General features: G+C 38.7%; 1 protein-coding gene across 1 annotated transcript in view; it reads left to right on the forward strand.

Annotated features, from left to right (window-relative positions):
- Positions 1-21,609, forward strand: part of furinb (furin (paired basic amino acid cleaving enzyme) b) — a 132,679-nt gene that overhangs the window by 71,115 nt on the left and 39,955 nt on the right. The window lies entirely within an intron of this gene.

The following is a 21,609-nucleotide window of genomic DNA, read 5'->3' on the forward strand; positions in this document are numbered from 1 at the left end:
CACACCTATAAAATAATGAACTTTTAAAATTAGACAGGAAGAACAACAACGAGTTTCCTGTGGGATGGAGACAGAACCTTCACACATGTTCACGTTGGTTTGGGTCTGACAGTTTGACACAGATCAAATGCATTTAAAGACGTACCATAAGAATATTTCCAGATAAGATAAGCTATGCCTTTATTAGTCCCACAGTGGGGAAATTCCAGAACTTTTCCACAAATTTTCTGCACAAACATGAATATACTTAAATTTCCATCACAGTTCATGTTGTGAAAATGGAGATCTAACCTTCCTGAAAGCTGTCGATGTTTTGTCAGCAGAACACAGGCAGTGCAGACTCTCAAAAAATGCATTGTACTCTATGGTAGGATTTTTTTCTGGGAGCTGCAGTACCTGGAGCGACCACTAGTTGATTTCGCTCCAGGACAGAGGGGCAGTGTCTTGTCCAGTTCTTATTATAGATCCATGAATTACCTCAACATTTCGTATCAGATGTCCATGTCCAACTAGGAAGTAAAATGATATTCACCGTAAAAATAAAAGAAATTAGCAAAGATTTTAGTGAAATATAAGATTTTAACAGTTTTAGTGAAATGAATCGTCTAATCTGGCACATGCGGGTTAAAATCTACACGTAAAACAGGTCAATATTTGATCTAATCCCGGATAATTCCACAGTGACGTGATTGCCTTCTTTCTGTACTCCCCCAAAGTGTTTCCATTATATTGACCTGGCATTAATTTGTTCATAAATTGATTCACGTGGGTCCATTAAAGCACAAGTCTCCTCTGAGATAAGACTTTTTATTGACTGGGTTTATTAAAAATGATTGGCTCTAGTGCTTTGCCGTGCCTTCAGTTTAAACCAGCTCCATCTGCACCTGAATACATCACTTTGAAGCAGAAGAAGAAGAAGAAGAAGATGAGTTGTTTGTGGTTAATCTGGTGTTGACATTGAAAACGACCATGTTAGTAAAGCGCTTTTCATTCGATCGCATTGTCCTTGATGGCAAACAGCGTATTGTTTCACCAGGATGCCCCGTCAGCACAAAGGCGTTATAGACTGGATGGTAAATGGTGACGGCTCCACGCTTCCAGATCCAAGAGAAGATCCATAGTTTACAGCCTAAATACACTAATGCTTCATTGATTTGAGTCGGTATCGCCAGGCGATCCCAGGATCAGGAGCTGGAAAGTCCTGCACATATTATCTCGTGTAGTTGATTTATGTGTGGGAACTATAATGATTTACTCAGTGGTGATAGAAGTACTCAGTTTTGTTAAGTAAAAGTACAAATACAGAGGTAAAAAGTTACTCAAGTAAAAGTATCACATGAAAAATCTACATAGGCAAAGCAAGACAAGTTTATTTGTACAGAACAATTCCTACGAAAGGTAATTTACTGCACTGACCTCACCATCTTCAAAAAACACCTAAAGACTCACCGGTTTAAAGCTGCTTTTAATCTTTATGAGCACTGATTTTAAATGTTTGTGTCTTTGTACTTTTTTAAATTGTTCTTCTATGTAAAGTGTCTTTGAGTGTCTTGAAAAGCGTTTTAACCTCCTGAGACCCGAGCTCCTGCAGGACTTTATTTGCAAAAACTATTAAGTGCTTGAACACATACATTTTGTGTAAAAAACTAAATGAGAAACAATTGTGCTGCTGACAGGAGCAGGAAGACATATGCCTTTAAAATTAAAATAAAATAAAATAAAATAAAATAAAATAATTAAAATACAAAAAAAATAATAATAATGAAATAAAATAAAATAAGAAAAATTTACTTAAAAATAAAATAAAAATAAAATGTAGTAAAAAATAAATTACTTAAAATACAATAAAAAATTAAAAATAATATAAAAATAAAATAAATAAATATAAATAAATAACAATAAAATAAATATTCTAAACTCTTAGAAATATTCAAAATTAAACATGTTCTTGTTGCTGTTCTTCAAAAAATTTGCACTGTGGCCTAAACAACCCAAAATGTGTTGTCCACAGATGAGGACACCAGGTCTCAGGAGGATATAAATAAAATGTATTATTATTAAAGTGTTTTACGGAATAAAAAGGACATTAAAATCATAATACAACCAATGAAGACATAAAAAAGCACAAATAATCATCATAAAATAAACATTAAAGGAGAAAAGTGTAGAATAAAAACCTTTCAGTCTTAAGTAAAAGTATTTAAGTACCCATTTAAAAAAAAGTATTTCACACAAGTGTTGTTCAAGTGTTAAATGTAGTTATATTGAATAAAAATGATACATATTTTGGTCAGTTTCTCAATTTTTCTAATGAATTTCTGTATTTTTGTTTGCTCAAAGCTGAATCTTGAACTCAAGGTACCACAAACATGGTAAAAAATAACCTCTAAAATCATATGAAAAGTACTTTTTACTTTTGAGTCCAGTTAAAAAATGTAGTGGAGTAAAAGTAAAAAGTATCCACTGTACAGTTACCTAAAATTTCTACTTAAGTTCAGTACTTTACTACTTGTACTTGTACTTTACTGTACCTTCCAGTGCCAGATTTACTCCAGTGAACATAGTGACTTTCTTTCATTCTATTTTTATGATAAGATTTGTCCCTCAGTGGAGAAATTTAAGTGTTCAAACGTTTAAGAACAGCAGGGGAGGAAACTAGAAGATACAAACAGGCTTAACAATAACAAAATAAAATAAAAGACTCGTAGCTTAGTACGGCTTAAAGACAAGAATAAACAGCCGCTAGTGACTTCAGCGTATTGTACTTATTGATTGGTTGCAACTTATTGGAGAAAATCAAAATTAAAACTGGAGAAAGAACAATTTATGTGATTATCATAGACTGTATAAAGAAGTGGACTAAGTGAGTGCGACGTCACGTATGGCGTTCAGCTCCGGTCAAATGAAGCTCATCAAGGCGCTAGCGGTTATAGCGGCCAATTTGGAGGCACGTTCCATATTTTGAATTAGAATCTTGAGTATCATAGCAACCAAAGAGCCAATCCAGAGCCAGGCTGTTGGAAGGTAACGCCTCTTTCCGCTCACACCGCTGGTTTAGCAGTGCTGTCAATCAAAACTGTTGCTAACGCTAGCGGGAGTGACCTAAAGGAAAGAAGACGCCAAACTCAAGGCCCGGGGGCTAAAAGCGGCCCGCCACGTCATTTTATGTGGCCCGCGAGACGGTAAATTAAAAGGCACGACTGTCATTTTAAAATAAATCCAGGCTGCTTTAATGCGTCCATCAGCCATAAACTAATGAGAAATATTTGCAAATAATGATCCCAAAATGTTCAGGGAGATGATAATTGTAGAACATGGAGGGCAGTTTCGAGAAAGTTGTAGGTGAATATAAGTTTGTGCTTCAAGGAGAAAAACCTGTATGTTTTTTGTGTTATGAGGTGGAGTCGGTTGTGAAAAAGTACAATCCACGTCGGCATTTTGACTCCAAACAAGGAGCCAAGTATGCAAACGTCAGTCTTCAAGAAAAACAACAAATTGCCCAATAATTAAAAGGCTGTTTTTGAAGCAGTGCTGAAGGTCTGTGAGCAGCTGTGCCCCGATACACACGTTTAAAAATGTCTGTAACTGCGTATCCCCTGATAAACCGACATGTAATATTTGCGACTTGAATAAGCAAGAGTTATTTAATAACAGAAAGAGCTATTTAACAAGTTAATAAGTAGTTAAATGTATTTTACGTGACATTTGGTTACATTTAGTGACATTTACACTGCCTCACAGTCACATATGGCCCTCGATGGCGGCCATTTTGTTCATGTGGCCCTCAGTGAAAAATGAGTTTGACGCCCCTGATCTATACAGTCTATGGTCTTTTTTTTTTTTCCATTTTGGGTTGTTTGTCGGTCACGATAGTTATTACATCGACATATCGTTCAGAGCATAATGGCTGGAACAAGAGTTGTAAAAGGTTAAATCACAAACTTTTATGACTCATTATAGATACAAACTAATTACTTAAATGTTGTATTCTCTTATTTATTTATTGCACTTCATGTTTTTTACCAATATTGCAGATTTATAATATTTAGCGGAACAATTCTTCTTTATGGTTTGGTTTCAATATTGCTGTTTATCGTCTATATTTACTCCAGCAGTATATCAGCACTTCAGAATTTGCCGTCGTGACAGGTCTAGTTGTTTGGGTTATAATGTATCCAAACCTGAGGCGTGGATGACACCTTGGTTTTCCCTGACATCTCCTGGGTGAGAGTTATCGCCGAAGGAGGCAGGAGTCAAATCATATGTAAATTTATACATCCCAGAGCTGTCAGCAGAACATAGAAAACTGACAGAGGTCAATACATTATGTGTAAACAGAGACAGCTGGTGCGAGTGAAATGGCGCCACTGTCAGAACTATTATGTTTCTCATTCGCTGGTGAAACGGTTCATTTTTATTTATTCTAGTCCGTGAAGATGCAGCCACTTTAGATGAACAGTGAAGTTAACTCACGGACGGCCGATGCTACTGATATTTGACCTAAACCACATATGTCAAACTCACGGCCCGTGGGCTAAAAGCGGACCGCCATGTCATTTCATGTGGCCCGCGACAAAGTAAATTAAAAGGTATGTTTTAATATGTCAGTTTATCATTAGATACACAGTTAAACAGCCATTTTTTCATATCTATGCAAATCCATCTGCAGTATTTGTAACTTGAATAAGTAGTAAATATACAAACAGTTAATTAACAAGATTCAAAAGTAGCTGTATTTATTTGACATTAAATTTGATTGCATTTAGTGACATTTATTTTACAGTTAGTTACATCTGGCCCTTTGAGAGCGGCCATTTTGTTGATGTGGCCCTTGACCTAAACCTTGAAGACCTAAACCTTAAAATTTACTACAACTGATATGATAAATTAATTGGATTTGTTCTATTGTACTCAGTGGTGTGAACGATATACAAATAAAATACATTACTTACTTTCTTCCAAAGGTACAAAATGTTCTATAACAAGTTGTCATTTCTCGTAATCACGGAAAACTCAGACATAACAGTTACATTTTGATTTTGTGTTTGATTCCGCTTCGAATTTTGCCGTACGCTGCCTTTACCCGACTGTACAATAAAGTTCTACAGAACGATTCCCGAGCCTCTGCGCCTGTTCTTCACACAACAGAACAGAAAAAAACGACAGTGGTTATAAAAGTTTTTAATCACATTGGAACACTGCATGTTCAGGAGTTTCTCAATCAAACATTTCCAGATCGTTGGATTGGAAGGGATGGACCAGTGTCACACCTCTGGATTTGTTTCTGTGGGGTTATGTTAAAGATGCCGTGTATTGAACGAAGATACGGGACATTACTGAACTAAAGCGAAAGATAAAGATGTGATTGAAGCATTGACGAGGCTGTGCTACTGCGAAACATGACAAGAAATCCAGTCCCATCTTGATGCTTCGTGCGACTAATGGAGCTCATATACAGGTGGATTAAATGAGATAAAAACCACTGAGTACAATCGAACGAGTTTGGTTAAGATATCTAATCAACTGCCTTTGTAAGAGGGTCATTCAATAAATAAGGTGAATTTTTCGGTATAAGGACTTTTAATACAGTTGTTTTTTTTACTTGTTTTTCACATGGATTTAATTTCTTTTCCAGATTAAAAAAAAAAACCTTTGAGAGTTTTGGCGATTAACAAAGATGGCCGACCAAGAAGCTCCAGGATTGAACAGCGGTCAGTTATCAAGTTTTTGGTTGCTGAAGGTGCAAACCCGCTGAAATTCATAGGAGAATGTCACTGTGTCTGGTGCCACATGTTTCAGCCAAAAAAATATCTACAAGTGGCTAAACTGTTTAAAGAAGGATGCTCCGTCCTTCTTTAAACAGTTTAGCCACTTGTGTTGAGGATGAAGGCAGGGAGGTCTACAGAAGTGAGGTCTCCTGAGGTGATCGAACCAGACACAGTGACATTCTCCTATGAATTTCAACGGGTTTGCACCTTCAGCAACCAAAAACTTGATAACTGACCGCTGTTCAATCCTGGAGCTTCTTGGTCGGCCATCTTTGTTAATCACCAAAACTCTCAAAGTTTTTTTTTTTATCTGCAAAAGAAATTAAATCCATGTGAAAAACAAGTAAAACAAACAAAAAAAGTAAACTTCTAACTGTATTAAAAGTCCTTATACCGAAAAATTCACCTTATTTATTGAATGACCCTCGTAATACCTTTTTTTTTTTTACTGTAAACACTGTATTTTTCCTCCCCCTTCTCTCTTTTAAGCGTCCATTCAGAACATCGTATCGGCGAACTCCTCAGTCATAAAAAAGTTTTTATTTAACCAGGAACAAGAGTCGAGAACTAACCTTAACTATACACCGTGAGTCATCGGCTGGAAGCTCTTTTTGGCAGCACCGACCCTGCGAAAATACACAAATAAAAATAACAAAATCAATGTATAACTGCCCGTAAAGATTGTTTTATGTACGTCACTAAATTCAAGAAGATGGAAGCTGCCGTTGGCTTGAATAGTTGCGTGGGTGATGTGTCCTTGGTCCATCAGCTGCAGAAAAACAGCTCCTTATACCTGAAAACGTTGGCTATTTCATGCGCGAATTCAAACGCTAATATTCCGCACTGTACCTGTATTTTGTCTGCGTGCTGTATTAGCTTCTCCGCACCTCCACACGGTCCGTAAACCCGAGAGGTGGAGGAAACGGAAGGACACACCAGAGCAAGAGGAAAAACGCAAATGGAAACAGACGGCTTCCCACTGCCACGTCTGTTTCTGCTTCTCCAACTCACTTAGCACGTCCATTATTTAAGTCTTACTCTTTAAACAAAGCGAAGTCTCCATCCAGCGCCAAGGTCACGGGGCTGTACGTACAGAAACACGCAGAAGTCTTTGCACAGGCGGGTTACTATGAATGAACTTCACGCTCCGCCCGTCACGATAACGCATTTTGAAGTCCGATGTTGTCGAAGTAATGGTAAAAGAAAAATTCAGATCTGACAACTGGACTTAAAAGTTGGAGGATTGAAGATGTTTCTCTGCTCATCCGAGTCGCTTCTTCTTCAGTTCTGGTCAGATTACTGCCGGACACTGCCGTATATTTATCTGAAGGGATGAGCTAGCAACACTGAAACTAACACACCTTTTGTTTAGCTTCTGTCCGGATAGATATTAGACAGTGTCCACCTGTAATCTGACCAGAACTGAAGAAGCAGCGACACGTCTTCACTCCTACAACTTTTTGTCCAGTTGACAGATTCAATTTTTTCTTTTACTATGGATCATACCTTGACAACTGAGGGATTACAAGTGAATATAAACGATAAATGATCATATTTAAAGCAAAATTATGTCCCAGGAAGTATTCTAAATGTGCAGTGGTCCCTCGTTTATCACGGGGGTTACGTTCTAAAAAGTATCAGCTTTATTTTTTACAATTATTCTCTATGTTTTTGTCTGTAAAACTCCTCACCACACACTTTATACACTTTTCTCACACAGGCATTAACATTTTCTCACATTTCTCTCTCGTTTAAACTCTCTCAAAGTTCAAACCTTCGTCGGCGTCTTTGTCGGTGCAGAACGTTTCATCGACGTTGTGGGTTTTGTCGGGGAGAAAATAAATTGCAAACGTACAGCACTTCCGAGTCACACTGAGATCCAACGTTTATGTAAATTTGTCTGAACACATTCTGTACTGTACAGGAGACACGGCACGGAGGAGACTGATGGACAATGGTCTACAGTCCAACAGCCAATCAGGACGCAGAACACAATGCGCGCTCAGACGATGTAAAAAAGCATGAAAAATTGCGTTCAAAAAAATCTGCGAAAGGTGAACCGCGACATAGCGAGGGTCAACTGTATTTTAAAGTACAATGTAGTGCGTAGTACGAAAACTAAGCTAAATGTTCCCTCTAGTACAAAGAAAAGCACTTAACATAAACGCTGACCCTCAAAAATAATTGATCCATCTGTCAGGCGTTGAACGATAAGTGGATATAGTCATTATCGTGACAGATCTACTCCACAGTGTAGTTCCTCATCTGACAGACACTGTGGAGAGTACGAGGTTTTTTTTTTAAGGGTTTGGGAAAGCGTCTTTTTCCCAATATATTCTTTCTGGAATACAGCAGCCAATGCGACTAATCACATGGGGGTAAAGCTTTTCCGTTGCTTTTTGGAAGGCTTTATCGTTACTCTGTTTGTGAGGCGTGCGTCAGGATATAGTCCGTGTTGAGACGTGCTACTCCCTGCTTCCACATTTAATTTATTGACATGTATATTGAGGTATGTTTTTATGTTTTGAATTGCACAGTTTTAATCTGAGCACGTGTTAATTGATCAGGTGGACTGTCTGAACGATATGTGTGGCAGAATATTCAAGGATACCGTGATGTATTCAATAAAAAAACGCTTCTACTTGGCATTTCAGATTTCCAAAGAGTGAAAAGTGGAATTATTTAAACTCTAGCTCTTTCAAATCCTCTGGCACATAATTGCTACTATTCACATGCATGAATATTCTGAGTGTGTACGGCTTTTTGCGACGGTAAAGTGGAGCTGGATTGACCACCCCTGCAAAGCCAATCCAGGGTTGCATAGCGACGGAGCTTGGTCTTTTTTTTCCACAGTTTTGAACAATAAGAGTTTCACAATTTGGTGCAATAAGGTCTGATTTTGTGATTCTTAAACCAGATCTTATACATATTCTGGAATTATATATCAAGTTTGAAAGCGTCATTTTATTACAGAAATAAATCTTGGACTCTGCTGAATTATAGAAAAGAAATTGTTCAGGCAATTTTTCTGTCTGTGCTGGATTATGGAGATATGATAAACACGCAGACTTCAGCCTCTACTTTGAAACCTTTAAATACTCTTTCACTCAGCCCTGCGTTTCATAACGGTGATGCATTTAAAACCCATCACTGTTCGCTCTATGAAAAGTAGGTTAGCCATCGTTATCATTCAGACGAGCAGAACACTGTATGAAATGTATTTATAGAGAGTATTTGATAGACTGCCAGAATATTTCACTTGTTTGTTGAACTTTGATAGGGGAACTTTTAATGCAAGATCTCATGATTGTCGACGTCTAAAAACTGGACGCACTTGAACTGAAGTGGAGGGAAAAGAGCTTTTAGTTACTTTGCTTTCCAAAAATGTAATATATTTCAAGGACGTGCAAAACTAGATCCACCGGTGCCACTAATGCACTTTAATAATCTGGTGATAAACATTTATAATCACACCTGCTTCTGTTTTTAATGTTTTTAAATCAGGGGCGTCAAACTCATTTTTCACTGAGGGCCACATGAACAAAATGGGCCAGATATAACTGCGGCAGTGTAAATGTCACTAAATGTAACCAAATGTCATGTAAAATAAATGTAACTACTTATTAACTTGTTAAATAGCTCTTTCTGTTGTTAAATAACTCTTGCTTATTCAAGTCGCAAATATTACATGTCGGTTTATCAGGGGATACGCAGTTGCAGACATTTTTAAAAGTGTGTATCGGGGCACAGCTGCTCACAGACCTTCAGCACTGCTTCAAAAACAGCCTTTTAATTATGGTGAAGTTTGTTGTTTTTCTTGAAGGCTGACGTTTGCATACTTGGCTCCGTGTTTGGAGTCAAAATGCCGACGTGGATTGTACTTTTTCACAACCGACTCCGCCTCATAACACAAAAAACATACAGGTTTTTCTCCTTGAAGCACAAACTTATATTCACCTACAACTTTCTCGAAACTGCCCTCCATGTTCTACAATTATCATCTTCCTGAACATTTTGGGATCATTATTTGCAAATATTTCTCATTAGTTTATGGCCGATGCACGCATTAAAGCAGCCTGGATTTATTTTAAAATGACAGTCGTGCCTTTTAATTTACCGTCTCGCGGGCCACATAAAATGACGTGGCGGGCCGCTTTTAGCCCCCGGGCCTTGAGTTTGACACATGTGTTTTAAATGGACCTATATAGTCATTTGGTTTGTTTAATAAAGATAATAAAGAGAAATGCAATGTACAAATCTATCAGAAAATATAAAATGCACCGTTTTTGAAGGAAAGTTCGGGTCTGCAGTGTTAAAGTTTTTGAGTTGTGGTTGGCGTTGGCGTTGGCGTTGGCGTTGGTAGCGAGTGCTGCACGCCGCTGATAAAAGGCCTCCCCTGTTACATTGACTTTATCAATTATTGTCCACACCGCTGCCACCTATTGTCAAAGCTGAATTATGAATGCGTTTCCCTTGTCTTGTTGATTCTGCAGGGGGTGGACTGTTTGTTTTGCAGACAGCTCGGCGATGTTGCCAGCAAACTCCTTCAACCTTCCTGCTTTCACAACGGCTCTGTTTTTTCACACTGTTATTGGTTTGGCTGCAGAAAAGGACTCAGGCAGGCACTTAGGGTTCTTTGTATATATTGTGTTTGCGAATATGGAAAAGTTAGAATAAAAACAATGCATAAATCACTTAATACCTTTGCATATTATAACTACTTTTACGTCACCTGCAGCCATTTCACTAGCAGCCGAAGTGCAGAATTACTGTTTTGGAGCAACTATGGATTTTGTTTGTTTAGTTTTATCCCTCTGTTCTTTCTTGGCAGTCCCTCAACAACCCTTTAAATAACTGAATTCACTTGCACAGCGTCTTTTGGTGTAAGTGTTCATAGTTTTACTTAGTTAACTTGACAATTTTGCCTCGATACGATCACGCAGTTCCTAGTTTAAGCTTCGATTGCGAGACAATTTAATCAGTATAAACGACTTAAAATGTTACTCTTATCCATGTGCGTGTGTGTCTTTGTGACGCTAAACGTAAAAACATCTGATGAGCAGAGGTGTATGCGTTACAAACATGGCTCATTCTTTTAAATCCTCCCCTTTTCCCTCCTCTCATCTCTTTGAACGGCTCATATTACGCCATTTTCTGATCTAGGTTATTATGTTTCGTCATCACAAACGTACCCAGAGTTGTGTTTTGTTTCATTCACACATGTTTAACACACAAACCCTGCATGTTTAGGCTGAGTTCTTCTCTCAAACGGAAACCACACTTTTAAACTCCATGCACCTTCACATCCGACTGGAAGGAGGCCCCGGGGAAGACCCAGGACACACTGAAGGGACTGTGTGTCTCTGGGCTGGCCTGGGAACGCCTTGGGGTCCCACTGGAGGAGCTGGAGGACGTGTCTGGGGTGAGGGAAGTCTGGGAGTCCCTGTTTAGACTGCTGCCCCCGCGCCCCAGCCCCGGATAAACGGAAGAAAATGGATAGATGGACACCTCCACTAGAATAATTTGGATTATTTCCACCCTGGAATTGCCAATCTCTACTGAACAAAAGGTAAAAGGTTGATGTTAATTTGAAAACTGTTGCTTCATGACATCATGAGGTGGAACAGAGCATTTTGAGCTTTGGAGATGTAGACAAACTAATAATAAACGGTTACTTAAACGTGTGAATGAAACAAAACACAACTCTATTTATGTTTTTGAGGAGATAACATTATAACGTGGCTTAAACCTTTAAAGAGTCCATTTTGTGTAGTATAGGGCTTTTAAACTGAGGTGGAGCGCCATAGTTTGGTCGCTCCATCGTGGATATGTCTGTCTGTCTTAAAGGGATTTTGTTGGAGGTGGGTGTGTCCTCTCCGTAGTCTCGCACTGAGCGGATTGAGTGACTGATCCGTGTTTACGCTCCAACCTCACGAGCTGTGATAGCCGGGCTCATTAGGTCTGAGCCTGGCTGGGAAAATCCTGAGTGAAAGATGTGAAATGAGCGTCATCCGGGCTCCGTTGTTTATGATCCAGCCCTCCGTTCAGCAGTCGCATTTGAAAAGGTACTTCTCGTCATTAAAAACTGTTTGTACTCGACAACAGAAGCGGTATCTAGTGCTGTTTTTCTGTTAACGACCTTGAATGAAAACAATTCATCATGTTTCTGTAACGCTGAAGTGTCCTTGACCTCAGGCGTGTTATTGTTGTGTCCTTGGATAAACTAACCTGTGTGAGCATCGATTGGACAGTGAGGGTAGGGAAGTGCTTCATAAAAACACTAAAACTTTTTCCGAAACCTATTATTTTTTTGTTTAAATCTGATATTTGTCCTCATTGTACTCGCTGACACCTATACCAGTTCCAATATTGATGGACACCGATTACCGAGTGTGAAGAAAATGGTAAAATCGACACATTTTTTTGCTGCTTTTCCATCTTCAAGGCACTCAAAGCCCAAGAACACAACGACAGCATTCATTTGTGGGAGCTGGAATCGCACCGCCAAACTGTGGGTCAATGGATCTGACCGCTCAACCAATTTTTGTATTTTTATTTTTTCACGTCGAGAGCAGGATTCGAACCGCCAACCTTCAGATCACTGGACAAACACTGAGCTACTGTCGCCCCAGATACTCAAAGCTACTCAATTTAGTTACAGTACAACCGCAAAAAATAAAATGCTCTCTCTAGAAAAGAAAATCTACAAGAATAAACATATTAGTCAAATGTATAATGGTCTTGATGATGAGCTGTGCTGATTTAAGCTCTTTTTTTCTGCTTGGTCACTTTCTGTCACAGAGCCTGGACAAAAAAACAACAGTGAGGCCTGTAAAAAAGACACACATGGCTAATTATGCAGAGTAAACAAAGTCCGTTGTTGTCTTAGCGCTATTGTCGTGTTGCCGTCGTTGTCGAGCCGCACTCTACATAGTTATTTTACCAAGTTCAGTGTCAAAACCAAAAGCTCAGTGGACGTTTCTAAGAGGTGACACAATCCACAGTTTGCGTTTAAGCTGCTCTGAGTGTTAGCAGTACCATTACTACGAGTCCTCATTCTGGATAATACGGAGTGGTATCGGATCTGTGGTTTGGTCTGAGTACTTGCAGATACCGATACTTGAAAAATGTGCAGGATCGGAGCTTTTGCAGATACCAGTATGACTATCAGAACAACGCGATTTATAAATGTGTCCTTTTACTTAATACGGTAGTGCTGTTTGTCTATTTGTTATGGTTATTTAGTTTTAGTGTGTTATTTAGAGGAATTAAACCAAAATTATACATGAAAACTTTGAATTAAACTGTCAAAGATTAGTAGTTCATTTATACTTAGAAAGCGGCATTATACAAAACAGAACAACTTACAACTTTAATAACATTGTTTTTTAATCTGTAACAGAAAATATGTAAAATGCATCAATTTCACTGGAATTCATAAAAAAAATTATCCTTATTTATATTACTATACACATTTTTAACTGAACTGAACAAATAACTGAAAAAATAAAATACTGAAAAAATGAAAAAATATAAAATAAATGAATATAAAATGAATTAATTAATATGAAATAAATGTAAAATTAATTAAAATGAAATAAATATCAAAATAATACATACAAATTCAATAAATATTTAATTAAAACATTAAAATTAAATAAAATCAATAAATAACACATTCATTGATCAACAATTAACAAGACAAAAATGAACAAGAAGTGCACTTCGTCAAACTTCCTCGTCTTAGCTTTTGGTGACTTTCGTTTACCTCATTACCTCCGTTTATCTCTGCTTTCTTTTCATCCCTGTTAAATATTTTTCCATCGTGTCTTTTAAGGGGTTTGTTCGCTGCTGTGTGTTCACGACCTGTTTACTCTGTTTACACGTGCAAACCCTACACAATAATACTACCTGCGCACACTCTGTCGATGAGACCGCAGCTGCCACCTACTGTAGTGGAGGTACAATTACGCTTTATTCTAGTACTTTATTCTTTTTTGACTGACTTTGACTGACTTATCCCGACAGAAGTGTGTGATGTGCCTCAGTACCATACATTACATTCAAGTACTACTGTCACAAAACAAGAAGAAGTCTGTTTTCAGCCATAATAGTATTAAAATGCCACATTTCAAAAGTCAATTTCACATGTTTCTTCAGAGTGCCATTTCATTACTCTTCACCTCAGCAGCCTCTCAAACTCAAACAGACTCGCGCACAAATCGTATCAAGTGCAGCCACTGTGACATCTCTCTATACGCATAAACAACACAGCGCTCTGATCATTTTCATTTCAAACAGAGAATAAATGAAGTACACTGGCTGCTCTGCTTGTCCTGGTTTTGTTTAGCCCTCTTAAACGAGCCGCACAAAGGGAGCCCATGCTGCTCTATATTAAATCTACACAGCCCAGTGGCTCGTCTCCACCCACCTTTTTCTGCTTTGGCGACAATCACATCTAATGTCAACAAAAAGAAACACGCTCAACATGCCATCTTGGTCTGACTGGACTTGTTTCTGCACTGAAAACATTTTTGGATCCAGCGAACCATAGCTGCATGTTCATGTTAACTCACCCAGGAGAAAAACACTACCTGGAGTTATGTTCAGGTCTCATGAATACAGCTCAGGAGGTAAGACTGGTAAGAAGGGAAGGTTACTGCTGAAAAATCACTGTATATAGGACAATAAATGACCATGAACGATTAATTCATTGTTATTTAACCAGTGAAGGCTATAAAAGAGTGGCCTGGTTGATGCACGATAACTTAAAGGTCCTATACGGCACAAAATGATTTCTTGTGAGTTTTAAGTCGTGTTATAATGTTGTTACAGGTCAAAAACAAACCTGGAGTTGTGTTTTGTTTCATTCACACATGTTTAAGTGACAATTTATTATTAGTCTGTCTACATCTCCAAAGCTCAAAATGCAAAAAATACCAAAATATTGTTATATCGTATCAAGTGATGTTGTGTCGATGTATTGTCAAAACTATTTTTTTTTATATTTTACCCATTTATTCTGTCACAGCACTATTGTGTGGCTTGTTTAGAGGAAAGAAACTCATTTATGCAGAACATTTGACATTTGGTTCACTGTTTTGATGATTAAAATCGGTGTATTTCATATTAGCTTTGTCTTGCTTTGTCTTTTAGTTTCACTGTTGTTTTAGTCGATATGTTGTGATCGTTCAGAGTCGTTAAACTTCACACGTCCCTGTTACATGTAAATGTTGAGCTCATATAAGCCGTGGATGAATAATACTGGACCAGTGTAACAGTCTGATGTGTTTTTCCTGCTTAAATCTGCATCATTTGTGTGTTAAACTTGCGTGAATGAAACAAAACACAACTCCAGTTTTGTTTGCGACCAGAAAACAACATTATATTACACATAGATCAGAAAATAGCGTCATGTAGGTCCTTTTCGAGTACTTTTTTCTAGTACTTTTCTAGCGGATCGTCTGCCACTTGCTTGACTTCATGTAGATGTTGCAAGTTTACCTGGAATGTTCTGCACATAACTGATATTTCATGCATTTATTCAATTCCAGGTGTTATTAATATTGAAAAAGCAGGTGGCAGACTCAGACTCTCCACCTGAAAAGTTTATTCCTAGTCGTTCACAGGATAAGAACTACACCTGTAAAGGAAATTCAAATATTGTGGGATTATTTTACCTTTTAGAAATCACTTGGTCTTGTAACGAAAAACTCATTTGCTCATTTTGCTGTTAAAAAACGTTTCACGTAAACCCTTTTGTTCCCTTTTTAATCGCTAATCCTGTCAAGATATCAGCACGTATTTTACTATTGCTAACGTATGTGCTGATAGATGCAATCAAACCGAACAGTTGGCTTTCGAATCTCTCTCCTTTGAAATATATCACGCCTTGTATCGTTTTGACTCCACATGTTCCGTCCTGAGTTGATCCAGCTCATGAAACCTCCACGAGCTCGTCTGACCACACCTCAGTCGGAGTGTCACATCTTTACTTTGAAATTCGTGTCCTCTGCTCATCTCAAACTATATAAACCTGCTGATTTCCATTATTCAGGGTCTGACATTCGGGGGAGATGCTGTCGGACCGATTTTTTGCAAGAAATAAGCTTATACATTCATCAGAGCCTGGAAAAGGAGTCTTTATTTCCACAACACACGTTAATTTGCCTTAATAAAATGTGAAGAAATACTCAGTAAATAATGAACACATGGTTTATTAAGAATGATTCAGCTAACTCCTAACCTCTTTAATCACGTATTTTCGCAAGCGTGAATCATTCAGCTGAAATCCCACCTCTTCTCCCTGGCATTTAATACAAGCTCGACAGGATATCTTGGTGTTTTATTGTACTTTCCTGTATTGTATTGTACTATCTATATATTTGTTGTAGTTTTTTACTTTTATGTGGAGCACTTTGGACAGCTAAAGTAGTTTTAAATATGCTAAATAATAAAAAACATGCATATTAATTGAGTTTTAAGTGCGTAAATTGTAATTATGAAGGAAGCGTTACCTCGTAGGGCAATTTTAATGAAGGAAAATGTAAAATTACACAACACGGAAGACCTTGGTTTGTGAAAAGAAGCTGTTTCTCATATGCACAACTACACACTGTTCATTTTACACCTGCTATAATGTATAATTGGCTCTATTTGGCGCCACACTGATATCAGCGTTCTACATAGCATGAAACATTATATGAAGCCGGGGACAGGTGTTGTTTTCTGCCAGTCAATAACGGAAGAAGTGTCTGGGGAAGGGGCTGATTGACAGTCGCCATTTAACACACACACATACCTCTACCTGCCCCTACCTTCTGAAAAAATGAGCGATGTGTGTAGACGAGCTGGTGATGATGTGAACGCGGCGGTAGGTGGTCTGTTAGAATGCACAAAGCGGCAGGTAGCGCTTTGGTAAACAACGCAGGCTGAGCACCGGAGTCGCAAGGGACACGTTTGCTTTTTTTTGATCTTTGACATAACCTTGGCCGGTTATCGCGCCTGGATTATTTGGTGAACTGCTCAGGAGTCAATAATGTGGTTCTGTGTTCCATAAACGTTTTGCGGCAGCTTTATTTTGAATGACATAAACGGTTCATACATTGTGTTCATCGGTAATACATATATATAATCATTAAGAGTGTGCAAAATGGTGAAATCTCTCAGGTGTGATCGACGGCGAAGGAAAATTCCATTCTCTGTGTAGACCCTCAGTCGTCCAGGTCTGATCCGTAGCAAACGACGAAGTTTAAATCTGTCAACTGGACAAAATTTGTAGGAGTGAAGACGTTTCACTGCTGATCCAAGCCGCTTCTTCAGTTCTGGTCAGATTACTGGTGGCCACTGCCTTATATCTGTCTGAGGGGAGGGGCTAACCACTCTGAAATTGTAAACAGCTATTGTCTCCAGTTTCAGCCTTAACGACCCTATTCAGCCCTTAATGACCCTGCTATTGTTCTCATTGTTCTGGGTCTGAGGATGGAGTTGTAGATGGGGGAGAGGTTATGTCTCACACCTCCATTCCTGTTTAAATAAGGATTCTCTTTGCTAACAAAAATCACTTCTTTAACTCTCCTCTCAAACCATTTCTTTACTCTGGCTAAGATCTGAACTTCACTCTCTTTAAAGGAGTGGTTAGTGTCTTTGAGATGGAGATGCACAGCAGACTGGGGTCCTGAGCTGCTCTCTCTCGTGGTGGTACATTCTCTTATGAAGTGGCTGTTTAGTTTCTCCAGTGTAACGCTCACTTCTCTCTTCACTGAATGGAGTAGACCACATTACTTTGTTTATGCCTCGGGGTTTTGTCCTTAGGGTGAACCAATTTACTTGAAGGCAAAAATTGGTTCACCCTAAGGACAAAATTTGTCCAGTTGACAGATTTAAACTTCGTTGTTTGCTATGAAAATTCCATTCTGTCAATTGGACAAAAGTGTTAGAGTGAAGACGTTTCACCGCTCATCCAAGCTGCTTCTTCAGTTCTGGTCAGATTACCGCTGCTAGACGCTGCTTTATATCGATCTGAAGAGAAGGAGCTAACTACACTGAAACTCACCTGTTTGTTTCTGTTTGTTAGCTAAGTCCGTCTCCATCTCAAAGCCGCTAACCTCTCCCTTGAAGATGGTGAAGTACAGATCTTAGCCAAAGGAAAGAATTGGCTTGAGAGGAGAGTTAGAGAAGCTATTTTTGTTAGGAAAGACAATCCATCTTTGAGCGATAGCCAGCACAGTTCACATTTAGTGTAGTGCAATGGACCTAGCCAACAAACACACTGTAAACAAATATGTGCGTTAGTTCCAGTGTCGTTAGCTCCTCCCTTCAGACACATATGAGGCCGTGTCCATCAGTAATCTGACCAGAACTGAAGAAACCGCTTGGACGTTGACACATTTTTTTAAGGATTTTATCTCCTTAAACCACCTTCCATGATTCAAGTTCGATTTACTGTGAATTGTTATAATGAAGTTTACTTTTTTTCTGTTTCTGAGACTATGGCGTTGCATTGTTTCTCCAGTTTATATTCTACATGTTGATATCACAAAGGGCAGAAGGCTGTAACTAACCATTATTTTGCTGCTCAGTTAATCTGGTGATTGTTTTATTTAGATTATCTGATTAACTTCAAATGATTCTAGTAGTTAAAGTCATGTCGCTTAAGGACATCTTTGAGTACTTGCAGGAAAAATATTATTTCTATGTAATTTTCTCCACTTTTCAGAACTTGTAAATCACATTGTAGTTGTTTTCTTTCCTCATTTACCCTCTCAAAGTTGTATTTGGAGTGATCCGTGCATGTTTGAACAATCTTTAATCGATTATTTTCCAGATCGACAAGCGTTTTCACCGTCACTGACATACACCCACTGCTCTGTACTTTCGTCATTGTCCAATTTTATATTCTCACTCGCTGATACATGTAGGATTCAGCGGCGTTGTGTAGTTATTTTGGTACAAATGGAAAAAAAAAATCCATGACTCTTTGTGGTGACGTTTACGGCGACGTCAGCTTCCATTGGACGTTGCGGTTTTCTAACACAGACGTCAGAGGATTTGTTTCTTTTATCAAGTCGATTTAGATCAGGGGTGTCAAATTCAATAATTCAATTTCACCGAGGGCCACGTCAGCAAAATGGTTCATCTCAAATTTGCAAAGAAAAAAAGAAAAAATGTCTGTGTAACTGTGTAACTTCTGATAAACTGACATTTTAAGACAGTTATGCATTTAAATTTACCTTGTCGCGGGCCACATAAAATGACATGGCGGGCTACATTTGGCACGCGGGCCTTGAGTTTGACATGTGATTTAGATGAATATTGTGATTTAAAATGTCCAAATTATAACGCAATGATCCACGGACGTCATAGATTATAACTCTAGAGCAAACACAAGCACAATATGTCTTCTTTAATTGATATTTTCAGTTCTAAGACTTCGATGATGAACTTTTCTTATGGATCAATAGTTCATTTTAGAAGTTTTTTTTTATTATTATATCACTACACATATTTTACATCACTACAGAGTCACCCAAACGGTTATTAATTCTAACCAAAACCGTAGAAACAATATGTCACACTTAATACGATTTGATTTTCTCCGAGACGGTTTTAATTGGCCCAACGATTTCCAGCATTAAAAGCTCTGAATGTGCATCCCTGACATTTTGCCTGGGTCATTAAGATGGATTAGATTTCGCTGCAGATTATTATCTCGTGCAGTTTCTCTCCCTCGCGCAGAAGTGCTGTTGCTATGCGAGAATCCTGGGCGTACGTCTTGTTACAGTTATCACACCGTGTCCTGGTCTTGACAAACATCTCCCAGGACTTTCTTTTGGTCCCGATAATGACAAATGTCGAAGAACAGCTTTACCGTAGACTGTCGTGTTTATTTCTCGCCCTGAAATGTCAGAAGTTCCAGCTGTTTCCTGTTATTTTCGCGCAAGCTATGAAGTCTCCTGCCAGAACAACATTTTTTCACCGACGCACACCCAAACGTAAAGCTCGCACCACGACATATGGCCAGGTGTAATACATCACCTCCGCAATTAAAGTGAAATCTCTGTGTCAAGAGGTTAAATGGCCTAACTTAAACCCGCTGTCTTGTTTTCTGATTAATAGTAACTGGAATGCTGCCTGTTGGAAAAAATTAATTATACAATCCACTTTGGGGTGATCAATCAATCCCACGGTAATAATAAACTGATTTATTTAGAGCAGTATCGATACAATACAGTACATTAGAACAGCTGCGTTTGTTATGCTGCGTTTATTGGGAATTCGGGTGTCACAGATGAGATATTCCGAGATTCTGAGTTGTTTGCGTTCATGGGAAGTTGGGATTTTGATGTGACCGATCAGAAAATCATTGCATCCGTTCGCTAACAGCTGTTAATAGACACAACCAGATGAATTTGTGGTTGTTAGCCTTTTCATAAGCTAATGTTTTCGTTGATTTTAGCTACCGTGGGTGTGGGTAAACTGTGGGAGTCCCTGCTTGGATTGCTGCCACCGCCACCCGGCCCCGGATAAACGAAAGAAAACGGATTAATGGAAAAGTTTTCTCATTAAGGACCACATATAAAAACACAGACTAAGCTGAGGGCCGACTGAGGGCCATAGACTGATCGCCGATACACTGAATACTTCAAATCTACGTTATTATTCCAAGTTAGACTGAACCACTAGACCTTTACTCACGCTTACATCCTCAATTGGACACTTTAAATATCTGATATGGGCTTGTTAAAGTAGATTTTCCGAAATGTACAGTAAAAAGTATTGTTTAAGGTCATATGGGACATTCACCTGGAAGCTTGAGGGCCTAGAAAAATTTGTCTGAGGGCTGCTTTTAGCCCCGGGGCCACAGTTTGGGCATGCCTGTCATAGACTGTACATACACGTGGACACAGCTAACGCGCTAGCCGGCACGTTCCAAATAAGAAGTGATCATGGGCGCGCGTCCAGCTCCATCGACTCCGGCTCTAATTCACTTTACATTGAAAAATGGTCACCCCTCTTTGTGTAACTGCTCCTGTCAGACTCGTCATTTTAGTCTTAAAATGTTCGCATTGACCCGCTCCTATGATCCTGGGGTTTTTATTTCACTATGTTGGCCGTAACTCAAGATATGAACTTTTTTTTTTTTTTTTCCCTGAGGTTGCTCCCACTGGCGTTAGCAACGTCTTTGATTGACAGCGTTGCTAATTACCCGCTCCTTGCTAAATCAGCAGTGCGGGTGGGGAGGGCCCGTCACCTTCGACACCCTCGCTCCAGATTGGTTGCGGTTGGAATTTCTAATATGGAACTTGACTCCAAATCCATCCCTGTAACCGCTCTGGCCTCGGTGAGCTTCATTTGACCGGAGCTGAACGCCGCGGGTGACGTCACAATCACTTAGTCCACTTCTTTATACAGTCTATGGTCTTTTCTGTGGAAATCTGTTGCTCTCATCTTTTCTTTTCTTTTCTTTTCTTTTTTAAAAAATTTGAATTAGGACAGTACATATTAATCAATGCGTCTACAAAAAAGTTTCCACATAAATATGCCGGAGCTAAATTCCCTCCGTTGTCCTACGGCACAAACATGAAAAAATCAATATGAAAACACATTAGACATTTAGACATTACACCAGTCAGACAAAAACACACAACATGAGAACACAATGACATGATATTACAGTATTTACAATAGAAGTGCCTCAGTCTAGAGCACATATGTCAAACTCAAGGCACCCGGGCTAAATGTGGCCCCCCACGTCATTTTATGTGGCCCACAACAAGATAAATTAAAAGGTTTGACTGTCTTAAAATGTCAGTTTATCAGGAGATACGGTTATACAGCC

Source organism: Periophthalmus magnuspinnatus, chromosome 6, assembly GCF_009829125.3.
Source record: "Periophthalmus magnuspinnatus isolate fPerMag1 chromosome 6, fPerMag1.2.pri, whole genome shotgun sequence".
In the NCBI taxonomy this organism is placed as follows: Eukaryota; Metazoa; Chordata; class Actinopteri; order Gobiiformes; family Gobiidae; genus Periophthalmus; species Periophthalmus magnuspinnatus.